The sequence below is a fragment of the Cervus canadensis genome, chromosome 16 (assembly GCF_019320065.1).
Source record: "Cervus canadensis isolate Bull #8, Minnesota chromosome 16, ASM1932006v1, whole genome shotgun sequence".
In the NCBI taxonomy this organism is placed as follows: Eukaryota; Metazoa; Chordata; class Mammalia; order Artiodactyla; family Cervidae; genus Cervus; species Cervus canadensis.
In genome coordinates, this window is record NC_057401.1 from 61,492,769 (window position 1) to 61,507,589 (window position 14,821).

Genomic DNA, 14,821 nt, shown 5'->3' on the forward strand with positions numbered 1-14,821 from the left:
GGGTACGACAGAGGATGAGGTGGCTGGATGGCATCACCGACTCAATGGACATGAGCTTGGGCAAACTCCGGGAGATGGTGAAGGACAGGGAAGCCTGGCATGCTGCAGTCTCTCGGGTCACAAAGAGTCGGACACGACGAGTGACTGAACTACACACCTTCTGGTTAAGGTTATAAGCAACTGTTTATCAAAATGGGCTGTATTTTCAGGAAGGCATGATTCTGGATGCCCTCTGAGACAGGATGGTTCCACTGAAGGGATCTGTCATGCAGCAGGCATCCCACTTTGTCAATGTCCTCCTGACGTCTGTCTTGGTCGCTGCTCATAGCCGAGAATGTCGGCCTTGCTGGGCACGTTATGTTTGCTTCTCCATGCTCATGCTCGCGGGGCCAGAGGGGAGAAGGGTGCTGTGGGCACACTCCCAGCTGGCATGGGAATCTGAGCATTGAAAGCTGAGCGGTCCACACCTCATCAGGGAACCCCAGATAGATACATCTTGGGGTTGCTGTCCCTGAGGCTCTAACACCTTTAATGAGCCACTTGGAGATGTTCAGAGCTTTGGTGACTGTTTTTGGAGTCTTGAGTTCTATTAAAAACTGGAAGGAAAATGCTTCCTCTGTCCTGAAAATGTAAACAAGATGGTATGCTTTCAGATTTGAGGAAAGATACCAATTTTAAACTGTACGGGCGTTTAAAGGCAGTCCACATAGAATGTACGAAGGTGCATGGTGTGGTATCTTTATGTACATCACATTAGCTTTCTATGCTGTGTGGCAGAGCACAGGTCCTTAGCTCACAAGTCTGGGCAGACGTCGCTGGGTTCTCTGCTCAGCATCTCCCAGGCTGAAATATGGAATGACCCCTCAAGACTCTTGCCTGGGGGTCTGGGAGGAGAAAGACCTCTCCAGGCTCCCTCGGGTGTTGGCTGAATTCAGTTCCTTTTGTCTGTAGGACTAAAATCCCCATTTCCTTGTTTGATAGTTTCCAGGGGTTACAGCATCTACTCCTGGGGTCCCCTCACTTTCTCTCTGGTCCTTGCACATGGCCCCGGTTTTAAAATAACTTTAATACATTTTAAATAGTCATAGAAAATTTGAGATGCAATAAGACCAGCAGATCAGGAGGTACTTGCCATTGAAAAGAAAGTTCTCACGTTCCGGTGGGGAGGGGGCACGCCACAAGACAAGTGTGATCAGGCACCTTTATTGTGGTTTCTAAGGGGAGAGATAGGACAGGCCATGCAAGCAGGTTTAGGATTGGCTAGTTTGAATAACTTTGGGGCTCTGGGGCCTGGGGGCTATCTCTAGCTCTCTGGGAGCTGACTTTGGGGTGATTAGGGCAGGCAGTGCTAACAGAGAGTGAGAGAACCTGGTGGAAAAGCTGGTTGAGGTATGTTGGAGCTGAGAGATGTGTAGCTCGCGATGGAAACTTTGGGGCAAGCCTTTACAACCAGCAATTCAAAAAGGTCCTTTCCCCTTTCATTATCAACTGTCTTCACATGCCTTTTACAGAAGCTTCCCTGATTCATTACTGCTGTTGGTCCTTTCGGCGAGAGGCAGTGTTTGGAAAGCTCCAAGTATGTCTGAACAGCAGACTTTAATTTTTTAATCTTTAGCAGGAGTTTTGTCTCATTAGCCTTTAAGCAGCATTGACTGGTCTCTTCAAGCTTCAAGCCGCTACTTAAGCTACAATTTATCTAACACAGAAGGACAAACCACCACAAATTTAATTGATTAATTTAGCCTGTTTCACAGTTTAATATGGAAACCCCCCTTCACCAAAGGGTGTTTGAGACAGATCTACCATGTTTGGGCTTCCCTGGTGGTTCAGATGGTAAAGAATCTGCCTGCAATGCAGGAGACCCGAATTTGATCCTGGGTCAGAAAGATCCCCTGGAGAAGGGAATGGCAGCTCACTCCAGTATTCTGGCAGCTTCTCCAGTCTGGAGAATTCCACGGACAGAGGAGCCTGGCCAGCTACAGTCCATGGGGTCGCAAAGAGTTGGACATGACTGAACGGTTAACACACACACACCATGCTCATTGGAGCCAGGAGGTATATAACTTACAGAAGGTACCTCTTGCTTACCCCTCCATGGACCTCAGATGTAAACTCAGCAATTTCTTCCCTGCCATATACAATTTTCATGTTACTCTAAATTGTTACAGTAAATTATTTTAGTTTGAGTCTTAGGAGATTAACTTCCTTTCCTTTCCTGCCTGAACTAGGAACCAGATGAGAAATACTGTAGTCAGGCCCCTGGGGATAAAACCTTGTTACCAATAACTTTTTTTTTTGACCTAAAATGTGATTATGACTTTGATAAAGTGGACTTGCTCCCACACCCCTCAGTTCGACTTACCCACTCATCCGCTAAGTCCTTCCTAGCGGAAAGCCCCATACAGGGGGGTAGAGAACAGACCAGACTGCATGGTCTGTGTGGACAAAGCAGAGAAAAGCAGCTTCACGGCTCTGTCCTGTCCCTTCTCTCAAATCCACCAGCGACAGAGCCATTCGGGCCCCACCCTGGGGTGGAGTGAGTGAGGAGCTGCCCTCTCCCGGAATGCCGTCTCTGTGCAGACACACGGTCAAGGGGAAAAGGGTCCTTCTGACAGTCTTCAGGGAGGGATGTGTGGGCCAGCCAGTTATTGGTGTGTTTTTCAGAATACAGATTCAGGAGCTTCCGTTGTAAGCACAACTTTCACTAAAAGCTGGCTTCATCTTGTCTGTGGGTCGTCTAAAGTCTTAGCATTTTCTCTTTCTCTTTCTCTTTCTTTCTACAGGCTCTGTGGATATATGTCATTTCCTACTGGTAACATCAACACCCTTTGTCAACAAAGGTCCGTCTAGTCAAGGCTGTGGTTTTTCCAGTGGTCATGTATGGATGTGAGAGTTGGACTATAAAGAAAGCTGAGCACAGAAGACTTGATGCTTTTGAACTGTGGTGTTGGAGAAGACTCTTGAGAGTCCCTTGGACTGCAAGGAGATCCAACCAGTCTATCCTAAGGGAGATCAGTCCTGGGTGTTCATTGGAAGGACTGATATTGAAGCTGAAAATCTAATACTTTGGCCACCCTGATGTGAAGAGCTGCTGACTCATTTGAAAAGACCCTGATGCTGGGAAAGATTGAAGGCAGGAGGAGAAGGGGATGACAGAGGATGAGATGGCTGGATGGCATCACTGACTCAGTGGACATGAGTTTGGGTAAACTCTGGGAGTTGGTGATGGACAGGGAGGCCTGGCGTGCTGCAGTTCATGGGGTCACAAAGAGTCGGACACAGCTGAACGACTGAATTGAACTAAACATCAACACATGGGAGAGTGTAATAGTCAGCTTTGCTGTGGTAATGCTATGTATCAAACAAACCCGAACATCAGTGGCTTCTAAGAGCAAAGACTTCCTCTTGCTTGAGGACACGTGGGTTGGGTGGCGTCGGGCGGGCCGCAGCACACTAGGCTGCTCCAGTCTGTTGGGCTCAGGTCTCCTCCAGGTGTCTTCTCATCCTGGACCAGAGGCCACTGGGGACAGGTGAGCGATGGCAGGAGCTGAGCCAAGGATGAGGTGGCATCTGAAGCAGCCACTTGCAACAGTCTGTTTATATTCCATCAACCAAAGTGACTCGTGTGTGCAGATCCAAAGTCACGGACAGGGGAAGGGGATGAATATTCTCTGGAGGACAACACAGTCTGCCAGATTGAAGATAGAGCTGTAGCAGGTGAAAAAGGAGGTCAGCGGGACCGTGTTTAGTGACCACTTCCGTGTCTGGGTATCTCCTCTCTTGCTTTGAAATCAGACAGAACTGGATTTGAATCCTGCAAACCTGTGAGTTGTCTACAGGTGATCCTTGAGCTGTGATGGAGAGAAAGAACCAGGACAAAAAGCCAAGTCAAGCAGCAGGGGAGGAAGACGCCCCATGAGGGGAGCAGCACAGGCTGGACATGGACATGTGTTTGGGATGGTGAAGCCCCAACAGCTCAAGAAGAAAAGCCTGAAGGAGTTGGCAGGGAAGAGGGGGCATTTGCATATGCATTTATTTATTCAGAGAGAAGGGGACGACAGAGGATGAGACGGTTGGATGGCATCACCGACTCAATGGACATGGGTTTGAGTAAGTCCGGGAGTTGACGATGGACAGGGAAGTCTGGCCTGCTGCAGTCCATGGGGTCGCAAAGAGTCAAACATGACTGAGTGACTGAGCTGAACCGAGTTTTTTAATGGTTTATGCAAAGATCCCAGAAGAGAGGAAGAGACTGAGTGCAGAGGAAAGAAGGTCTGCGAACAGGTCTGTGGTCACGTGAAGACGCCATGGTGAGTGCAGACAGGGTTGTCCCCACACCCTGGGGTTCTCTTCCTCCTGACCAGGGATGAGGATGTCGTTGGGGAGGGAAGAAACAGAAGGTCCATCAGAATGAAGCAGGCAGGGAATAAGTCCAAGGGTGGCGCTGCATGTGGAATAGAGTGACGGCTGATGGGTTGTAGCAGGTAATGGAGAGGGAAGCGTGCAGGATAAGCGAAAGGAATGGTGCTGCTTGAGATGGGAAAGCATGATTTCCCTGTGACCCCGGTCTCCATCTCTATGCATCTTTCCCATCAGTGCTCGCTGTGGTAGAGATGCTGCGAGGATGGACCGGGCCCAGCGGGGTCTGTGAGCAGAGGGTTAACGTGTTGGCTTTGAGCAGTCTTGGCAATGAAACCTCTGGTCCAGGTGGGTGGGGAGGGAACGGGGCCCAGATATGATTCATCCCAGTGAACAGGAGGCTGGCAGGAGTGGCTGTGAAGGGGAGGCTTTTAAAGGCCCCCACTGACTCTATTATCAAAGCCCCCAGTGTGGAAAGCCATCCATGTATCCGCCTCTCACCCTCTCTCAGCTTCTCCTGATTTACTTCTCTTCAGGACCAGCTATATAATTTGCAATGCCTGATGCAAAATTAAGATGCAGGGACACTTATTAAAAATAAAAACTGTAAAGACAATGACAGCAGAGCATCACACCAAGTATGCAGTCCTTCTAAGCACCAGGCCTGTGTGCAGCACAGGTCACGGGCCAGGGGAGCCAGTCCTGGTCCCCCTCCGTGTCCCTGTCGGTCTGATCTCAGCCCACAAACCGCCCACAAACGCGTTCTTGTTCCCTCTCCCTTCTGCACATGCTGCCTCCTACTTCCAAGGTCCTTCCTGGCCAGCTTCTATTCTAGAGTCAAAATCCATTTCTAAGCTGGTTCTTCAGGCTTCCTGAGGACTCTGTTTTAATTTTTCATGCACTGAAATTTTCCTGTTTTGATTATACTTTCCATAAAGTTGTTGATGGAATGAATGAACAAATAAATAAATAATGAGCTCTGAAGACTTTGCTCAAACTCATGTCCATCAAGTCGGTGGTGCCATCCAACCATCTCATCCTCTGTCAGCCCCTTCTCCTCCTGCCTTCAATCTTTCCCAGCGTTAGGGTCTTTTAACAACTACCCGCTCCAGTATTCTGGCCTGGAGAATTCCATGGACTGCATAGTCCATGGGGTCACAAAGAGTTGGACACGACTGAGCGACGTTTACTTTCTTAATGAGTTCTTTGCACCAGGTGGCCAAAGTATTGGAGCTTCAGTTCCAGCATCAGTCCTAATGAATATTCAGGATTGATTTCCATTAGGATTGACTGGTTTGATCTCCTTGCAGTCCAGGGGACTTTCAAGAGTCTTCTCCAACACCACAGTTCGAAAGCATCAATTCTTTGGCGCTCAGCTTTCTTTATAGTCTAACTCTCACATCCATGCATGACTACTGGAAAAACCATAGCCTTGACTAGACAGACCTTTGTTGGCAAAGTAATGTCTCTGCTTTTTAACATGCTGTCTAGGTTTGTCATAGCTTTCCTCCCAAGGAACAAGCAAGAGTCTTAATTTCATGGCTGCAATCACCATCTGCAGTGATCTTGGAGCCCAGAAAATAAAGTCCATCACTGTTTCTCAGGAGTTGGATGGTGGCTAATTTAGTGACTCAACTTTTGAGTTGTTAACTGAAAGACATTCAAAGGCTTGCATTTCAGAAGCCTAGATGGCTCAGGGTAAAGAATCTGCCTGCAATGCAGGAGATACAGAAGACACACAGGTTTGATCCCTGGGTCAGGAAGATCCCCTGGAGAAGGAAATGACAACCCACTCCATTATTCTTGCCTGGAGAATGCTATGGACAGAGGAGCTTGGTGGGCTACAAACCAGAGTGTTGCAAAGAGTCAGACACATCTGAGCACTGAGCAGAAGCCTAAATCATGGTGCTTTCATTATGAGGTAAATTAAAAGGATGTATTTCCTTCCAGTGGAGGGTCAACCCATCAGACAGCCTTGATGATATGAGAAAGGGGGTGGGTAGCTTCTCAGGGGACCCTGGGCAAAGGCACGAGGGAAGGCACCCAGAGAACGCAGATGAAGCTGCTTCATGCCGTGCACACTGAGGACAGCTAAGTGCTTTTCCCTCAAATACAGAGAATGACCTAGAACAAAGCTGAGCAAAGCCATAAGTTCACACTTTGAAGGAGGTATGAGATGAATAACCCCATCATTTATGACTGAAGCAAAACAATAATCAAATATCTCAGCAGGCATTTTTGAAATAGTAAGTGCATGAGAAATTTGCATTGAAATACAACTGAAAATAAATATATTCATATATAATATAATAAAACAAATAGCAATATCATACAGTTAATAATGTGTAATATATTGTTGTTGTTGTTTAGTCGCCAAGTTATGTCTGACTCTTTTGAGACCCCATGGACTGTAGCCCACCAGGCTCCTCCGTCCACTGAATTCTCCAGGCAAGAATACTAGAGTGGGTAGCCATCCCCTCCTCCAGGGGATCTTCCTGATCAGGGATCAAACAGAGGTCGCCTGCACTGCTGGCAGATTGCTTACCATCTGAGCCACCAGGGAGACCCCAGAGGACGCTACATGCATATTTAGGAAGAAAAGTCTTGGGTCTATTTCTGGAGGATCATGGTAAAAAGTCAGGAAGCAAAAGATTGAGCATTGACATGACTGCTTTCAAAACTGAGGATTCACAACTGAATGCAATGAGCCTCAGATGCCAGTAAGCCTGTTTACTGATGATGTTCCTTTCCGATGCTGAGTTGTGTGATTATATTGGGATTAGAGAATAAATTATCAATTGAACTGGAAATAGAATTCAAGACAGTTTAATACGCTCTAGGCTTGCTGCTGTTGATTTTCTTCCCTTTATTTGTTTTTACAAAAAAAATACTATTGCAGCTGGCTTTATAGCCATCTGTTTGGGGCAGTTTGCAGAGATGCTAATTAAGGGAAAAATGATTTGTCATCTTAAGGAAAGCTGACGTCTCCTATGGTTCTCAGGGGAACAAAAGCTTGTTAGAAAACTATCTTTTTTTTTAATTGCTGTTAATTTAATGTCTCATTTATTCTCTTTTTGATGTGCAAGTAGAATGCTTGATTATTCTCTAAAATGGCGCATACCTTTCTCAGAAGGGAGCAATTCATTTCTGAGAGTTTTAATTTTTTAACTCTTTTAAGTTTTCTCATTTTGCTCAACAGACCGTTGTATTGCTGTGGTCTACTTAAAAAACTTTTAAATTATGTTTATATATATTATATATCATGTACACTATATGATAAATGTTATATGTAATTACACAGTGTACATATAATTTACATATTATAATTTTGTTGTTTGTTGAATTTATATTATGTTATGGTAGCAAAGTGGTAAAGAATCTGTCTGCCAAAGCAAGAGGCAAAAGAGATGCGGGTTCAATTCCTGGTGGGGGAAAGGTCCCCTGGAGAAGGAAATGGCAACGCATTGCAGTATTCTTGTCTAGAAAATCCCACGGACAGAGGAGCCTGGTGGGCTGCAGTTCATGGGGCTGCAAAGTGCAACTTGACTGAGCATATATACACATATATAATTTGGTCCTGTAACATATGTATCATATGTAATTTATTGTCTAATTTCATAACAATGCATATCTTATGTATGTTAGGTATACACTTTTATTGCACACATAGTATTAATATGCACATTGTGTATGTAACACACATGTGATTACTGCTGTAATCACTTTCAGCGGCACACGTCAGTGACCCACGTCCCACTCACAGCATTAAGCAACCATCACCACTCTCTCTGGGACTTCCCCCCGCTCCAGCGGTGGCCCACTTTTGTCCTGGGAGGGATTCTCCATGATTTGGTGCCCCGGGCCCCCTCCGAGTGTTTCCCGTGGACGGGCACCGCTCAAGGAGCAGAAGAGGACGCCGGTGTCCCCAGGTAGGAAGCCGCCACAGAGGACAGAGAGGGGTGGACGGGTGGACGGGTGGACAGGTGGACGGGTGGATGGGTGCACAGGTGGATGGGTGGACAGGTGGACGGGTGGATGGGTGGAGAGGAGGACAGGGCCGGGCCGGCTGGGGACCCACGAACCTGCATCCTTTCCGCGGGGCTCCCAGCCCTCCTGGAAAGCAGTGCTTCCGGTGTTAGCTTTTCAGGAAGTCGAGTCAGCTTTCTAACCTACAAGAACCTTCCCTCAGTCACCTGTGCCTGCTCTTCCCCGAATGATCAAGCAAAGCAAAGCACAGTCTTTCGCGGTGGGTTTGGCAGGACCCCGGGGGAGCTGAGGGGCCAGGAGCTTCACCCCGCTGTGCCCTGCATCTCCACCTGCTTTTAGGCAGCCGTGGGCGGGGTGGGGGATGGTGGGGATGGAGGGAGATGGAGGAGGATGGAGGGGGATGGAGGGGGATGGAAGGTGGTGGGGGAGGGGGTGGGTGTGGGGCTCCAGTCTCTGCATCCCGTGACACAGTGGAGGCTAAACCAAGACCTTGCCCTTTAAGCCTCCCTGTTTGCTTTTCATCTAAAGGTGGTTAAATTATAACTCACCTCTTCCTCCTGAGCTCCACGAACTTTGTAACAGAAACTGCAGAGACCATCTGCCTTCTATGTTACCAGTAAACAAACCTATTAAAGGCGCACTTCCCCCTCAGGCCCGCGGAGTTGGAAATGATCACTGAATAATTTAAAGCCAAAATTATTCTAAAGTAAATTAACCTTCTCCGGCCGATTTGGATTCATGAAAAAGTAAAAACAAGGCTCCAGTGACCCTTTGGACATAAGTGATACTCCACTCGCCCAGTTCGTTGGATGCTAATGAGAACAGATCCTACACTGCCTCTTGCAGGGAATCTCTTTTTTCCAGAAATCATCTGCCGCGTCGAAACTTTACTAAAATTTATTTATTGATATTAGTTTAACCCAGTCTTAAGAAGCTTATTAAGTAGATTTTCTAAAAGAGAGACCTTTCTAAGAGAGAGGGAACAGATTCTCTGGGCTATATACCTCGGCGTGGATGAACATTGGCAGTGTCACCGCCGGAAGAGACTCATCAAGCACCAATGTGAGTCTGCGGAGGTGACACTCATGAGCTGTTATCGCTGTGAAACGAAATTTGAAATATTTAGATAAACAATAGATTTGCAAACCCTATTGAGAGGAACATACATGAAATTACTTTTGCTGTATTCCGCCTTCTGCTGTTTCATCACGAGGAGGGGCTGAAGTGGACAGAGGCTCAGGGATCTAGAGAGGAAACGGATAACCCAGAGAGGAAGCGGGGGAGCAGAGAGGGGCAGGGAGTGTGCGGACCGGGAGGGCTGCGATGGGAAAGGAGGGTGGCACACAGGTGGCACCATCATCCAGAGAGGGCCCCCGGGAGGTGCCAGCCCGTGAGTGATCCCTGAGACAACCACACCACTCTGTGACTCGGACCGCCTTGCTGGACCTTCCAGGCCTTCTCTGGCTGATTCTTGGTCTTCGAAAAGGCATGGACTCAGGGGAGCTGATGCCTGGGGCAACAGTAGTGCAGAGACACTGAAATTTCCTTCGAACAGTGCACTACTTGGAATTAAAAAAAAATCATTTTTTTTTTTTAATCACAGAAAGAATCAGTGTGGGTTTTCTTTAGCTCATGGTTTAATGTAATTTTTATCACTGCTTGTAAAAATAAAAATAATTTGGTGGCTCGGACTGTAAAGAACGTGCCTGCAATGCGGGAGACCCAGGTATGATACCTGGGTGGGGAAGATCCCCTGGAGAAGGGAATGGCAACCCACTCCAGGTTTCTTGCCTGGAGAATCCCATGGACAGAGGAGCCTGGTGGGCTACAGTCCATGGGATCACAACGAGTCGGACACGACTGAGAGACTAAGGCTTTCTCACTTCCCACTTTAATTTTTGCCACCGCTTGTGTTTGGCAAAGTAAAAAGAATACTAACCCACGAGTAAGGGCCAGACATGACTGAGCGACTGCAGCAATGACTGTGACGCGGGGTGCCTGTGTCAGCGGGCGTGGGAGCCTGCCACCTTCACTGATGGTGTGATAACACAGCCAGCGTCAGGGGCCAGCGCGGGGGAGAGGGCGGAGGACGCGGTGTCCGGACGGTGCCATTGCTCGAGGTCTTTGTAAGCAAACCGTGTGCCCACACGGGAAGCCAGAGACACAGGGCAGCGAAGGTCTTGCAGTGCTGGCTGGTGGGACTGGCAGGGCTGCCATGAGAGACAGGAAGTCTCCCAGTTTCCACAGAGGACGGAAACCTGAGCTTCGAAAGTTTCCGTAGAGGGTGGTCCCTTTGTGATCATCTCCGTTTCTCCCGGATCACATCCCGGCTGGCATGGCCCTGGAGCCTCCGTGGTGAACAAGAGTGGGTCCCAAGCCTGGGCCCGCCTCATCTTCTGCTGTCTTACAGTACTGTGTGTTTTATCAGTTGAAGTCATGTAGAGAAATACAGTTAATCTTTCAAAACACCATAGGAAATTCTCAGTGTCATTATGGATCCCACTGGGGATCTCAGATTCTCACTGTTGTTGTTTAGTCCCTCAGTCGTGTTGGATGCTCTGCAACCCCATGGACTGTAGCCCGCCAAGTTCCTCTGTCCTTGGAATTTCCCAGGCAAGAGTACTGGAGTGGGTTGCCATGTCCTTCTCTAGGGAATCTTCTCGGTTCTTTACCACTGAGACACCTGGGAAGCCTCAGATTCTCTTAGCTACTGCATTTGGGACTTTCCCAGGTGGCGCGAGTGGTAAGGAACCTGCTGCAATGCAGGAGCCACAGGAGATGAGGGTTCCATCCGTGTGTCGGGGAAGATCCTCTGGAGGAGGAGGATATGGCAACCCACTCCAGTATGCATGCCTAGAGAATCCCATGGACAGAGGAGCCTGGTGGGCTACAGTCCATAGAGTTGCGAAGAGTTGACACGGCTGAAGCAACTTAGCATGCATGCTTGCAAATCATATTACAGATATTTATCTCCATGTCATTCTCTGCCTACTCGGGGAGGGTTGTATTACTTGCAGTTGCATCTCCCATGGGTGGCACAGGGCCTGATCCATGCTGCATATTCTTAAATACCTGATGAAGCCATTGTCTGCTTTGGTCCCCATTCAGCGATACCATAGCGATGTGAGGATGCTACCAAACGTCAGTCTGAGGCTGATTTTAGCATGAGTCCACCTGGAGCGCTCAAGTCTGGGCCCCCAGCTTAGCTCGCTCCTGCTCAAGGCAGTTTCATCTCAGGGACTTGCTGTTTTTTTCTGTTTGGAACTTGTCACATTCACTCTGCTTGTTAATGTCAAATTTGCGCAGAACTTGGGTGTCAGTCCCCTCCTTACCAATAAACCCTAGAATTTTTTATGCAAAGTAGTTCACCGATTCCTGAATGAATAGCTTTGCCTCCCACAGAGTGAGGCAATACATATTGAATCTATAATAAAAGACGGTAGTTCATCCATAACCTTTCCCTTGTGGAACCAATTCTTCCTTACTGGATATTTACACAACCAAGGGCGCTCAAAAATGCCTGAGAGGCAACAGGACAAAGATCTACTTCCTTCCCCAGCGATAAAAATGACCTTGCTTCCCCAGAAGTGATGGATGGCTTTTGTATGTTCAAATCACCACTGTTTAGCATGACGGCCTTGCTTGAAAATTTTTAAAATCCTCCAGTAAACCCATCTCCGTGTAGTACAACTTAGGGGACTCATGAGGCTGCATCATGCTGTTTTGTCCACCCCTTCAACTCTGCACTGCAGTCAGATTCCTTTCTGATTACAGTAAAAGAAAGATGGCTGTGTTCTGGGGGAAGGTTGCCTCTTTGACCCTGGCGTGTGGCATTCTCTGTCGGCTGTTGTGATGCAGTCATTCTTGCCAGTTTTGATTTCTGCAAGTGTTTTGACCCAGGGACTTTGTGACTCAGCTTAGAAAGGACCTCATGAACTACTAGAAGCTTTAAGCCATAAAGTGCTATGTCAACCCCGGCTCATCTTCTCGCTGGAGAACTAGATTACTCACTTGATGGATGCTGGGAATGACACGGCACTCGAGATGAGGAATGCGATTGGTGTTCTCTGGGAGACTAACTGCATAAAATCCGAAGTGAATTTTCCACATTCACTCATCTCAGACAGCGCCATCAATCATTCTAGGCAGTCTCCTCTGAGAATTTGGAGCAGGCCGGGCCAGCAGCATCTCACGTACTTGGATTTTGCCTCCAAAGTTACAGTGGTCTGCCTCATCCCTTTTTCCTCTCTGTAGCAAGTACACATTATCTGCAGAAATCCTAAGATACCTTTGCTATGGTCTCTCCACCCCACGTCTTCTTGGAATCATTTTGAAATTAAACAGCTTGTTAATTGTGTAAAACCCCTGATTCAGTTGGAGTGCATCACACTAGACCACACTGGACCATCTCTCTTCCAGAAACCACTTTCTTCCGTCCAAATGTCAGTTACCCTCAGAACAACAGACACTTCCCAGAGCTTCGGGAGGTTTCTGCTAGAGAGTTTTTGTTGGAAACTAAAGAACATCAATGTGATCGAATATGTGGTGTGTTTAAGGACATTAGAAAAGAAAAGTCAAATTCATGTTTGCTGTTGTTTCAAACAAGAGGTGCTTGATTTAATTCATTTGTCAAGTATTCATTGTTTGCAACCTGCCACAAAGTGACCCTCTGCTCTTAGAGTTAAATAAGACACAGACTATGGTTTTGGAATCTTACACAGATGTGAACGAGTTGATAGGTTCAGAGACAATAAGTAAAAGAAATAAAAAAAGGAAGAGTACAGAAATTCCATGAGAGGAGAGGACTTCTGGGGACAGCCAGAGCAGGGAGCTCATTTGAATGAAGGTAGGGGCCATCTCCTCATAAAGGGATGTTTAGAGATGGACAGTGCCACTAGGCCTTCCCTGGCGGCTCAGACGGTAAAGAGTCTGCTTGTAATGTGGGCGACTGGGTTCGATCCCTGGGTTGGGAAGATCCCTGGGAGAACGGCATGGCAACTCACTGCAGTATTCTTGCCTGGAGAACCCCATGGGCAGAGGAGCCTGGCGGGCTACAGTCCAAGGGGTCGCAAAGAGTTGGATGCAACTGAGCGACACAGCATAGCAACGAGTACCAGGTAGAATTATTTAAAAAAAAATATTTATTTACAGTTGTGCTGGGTCTTCATTGCTGTGCATGGCTTTCTCTCACTGTGCAAGCAGGGGCTGCTCTTGGCTGTGGTGTGGGCTTCCCACAGCAGTGCTTCCCTTGCAATGAAGTGCGGGCTCTAGGCACACGGGCTTCAGTAATTGCAGCACGTGGACTCAGTAGTTGCGGCCCACGGGCTTCGTTGCTCCACGGCATGTGGAATCCTCCTGGACCAGAGATCGAACCCCTGTCCCTTGCATTGGCAGGCAGATGTCTATCCACTGTACCATCAGGGAAACCCCCTGGGTAGAATTTTGATAGGCTTTGCAGAGAAACCTCCCAAACAGAGAGAAAGTTCTGAAGCCATCTCTCAGGAAAGGCAGTGGGGGATGTTCAGGAGATGATGGGTGGTTTGACTGTATTTCTGGTGAAGGTCTGTCCTGGGAGATGCTGAGAGGGAACCTGGGAGAAGGATCAGCTGACCGCTTCAGGAACCATCTGTCTGCTTGGCCCACGCCAGCCCTCAATGGCACCTGCTGTCCCAAGGCTTTCATTACTCATTATTCATCACTCATGCTTCCTTTCGCTCAGAAATATCCTGGTTCAGACAGACAATGAGTTACATGGATAGGCTGGCATTTCGTGGCCACTGTTGTTAACCTGGCAATTTCTCTCCATCCTAGAAAGAACTATTTTCTTAATAACTCTTGATTAACTGTGACATGTAATTTTCTTGCCACTTCATGTTAATGGAGCAGAGTAGGAAATTTTATGTAATATGGTTTGAAATTTCTAAAGATGGCCCAAGATCTGAAGATCTCTCTGGCAGAAATGCCAGAAATTCAATAATAGTAATAATAAAAATAGACAATGTGCATAGACAATGAGACTTATACTGGACACCATACTGTTTACTAGTTTATTTAAATAATTTAACTTTGGAAACAGCCCAAGAAGTAGGGATGTTATTCTCTCCATCTTACAAATTGGAGGCAAAAGAAGAAAAGGGTGGCAGAGGATGAGATGGTTAGATAGCCTCACTGATTCAGTGGGCATGTGTTTGAGCAAACTCTGGGAGATAGTGAAGCACAGGGCAGCCTGGTGTGCTGCAGTCTATAAGGGTTGCAAAGAGTCAGACACAACTTAGCAATTGAAAAATAACAATGAGTCAAAGTGTTTTTTTTAATTAAAAAAAATCTTTGTATTCATTTATCTTTAATTGGAGGATAACCACTTTACAATGTTGTGTTGGCTTCACCACACATCAGCATAAATCAGCCAGAGGTATACATGTGTCCTCTATCCTGTGACCCTCCCTCCCGCCGCCCACTCCATCCCACCCCTTCC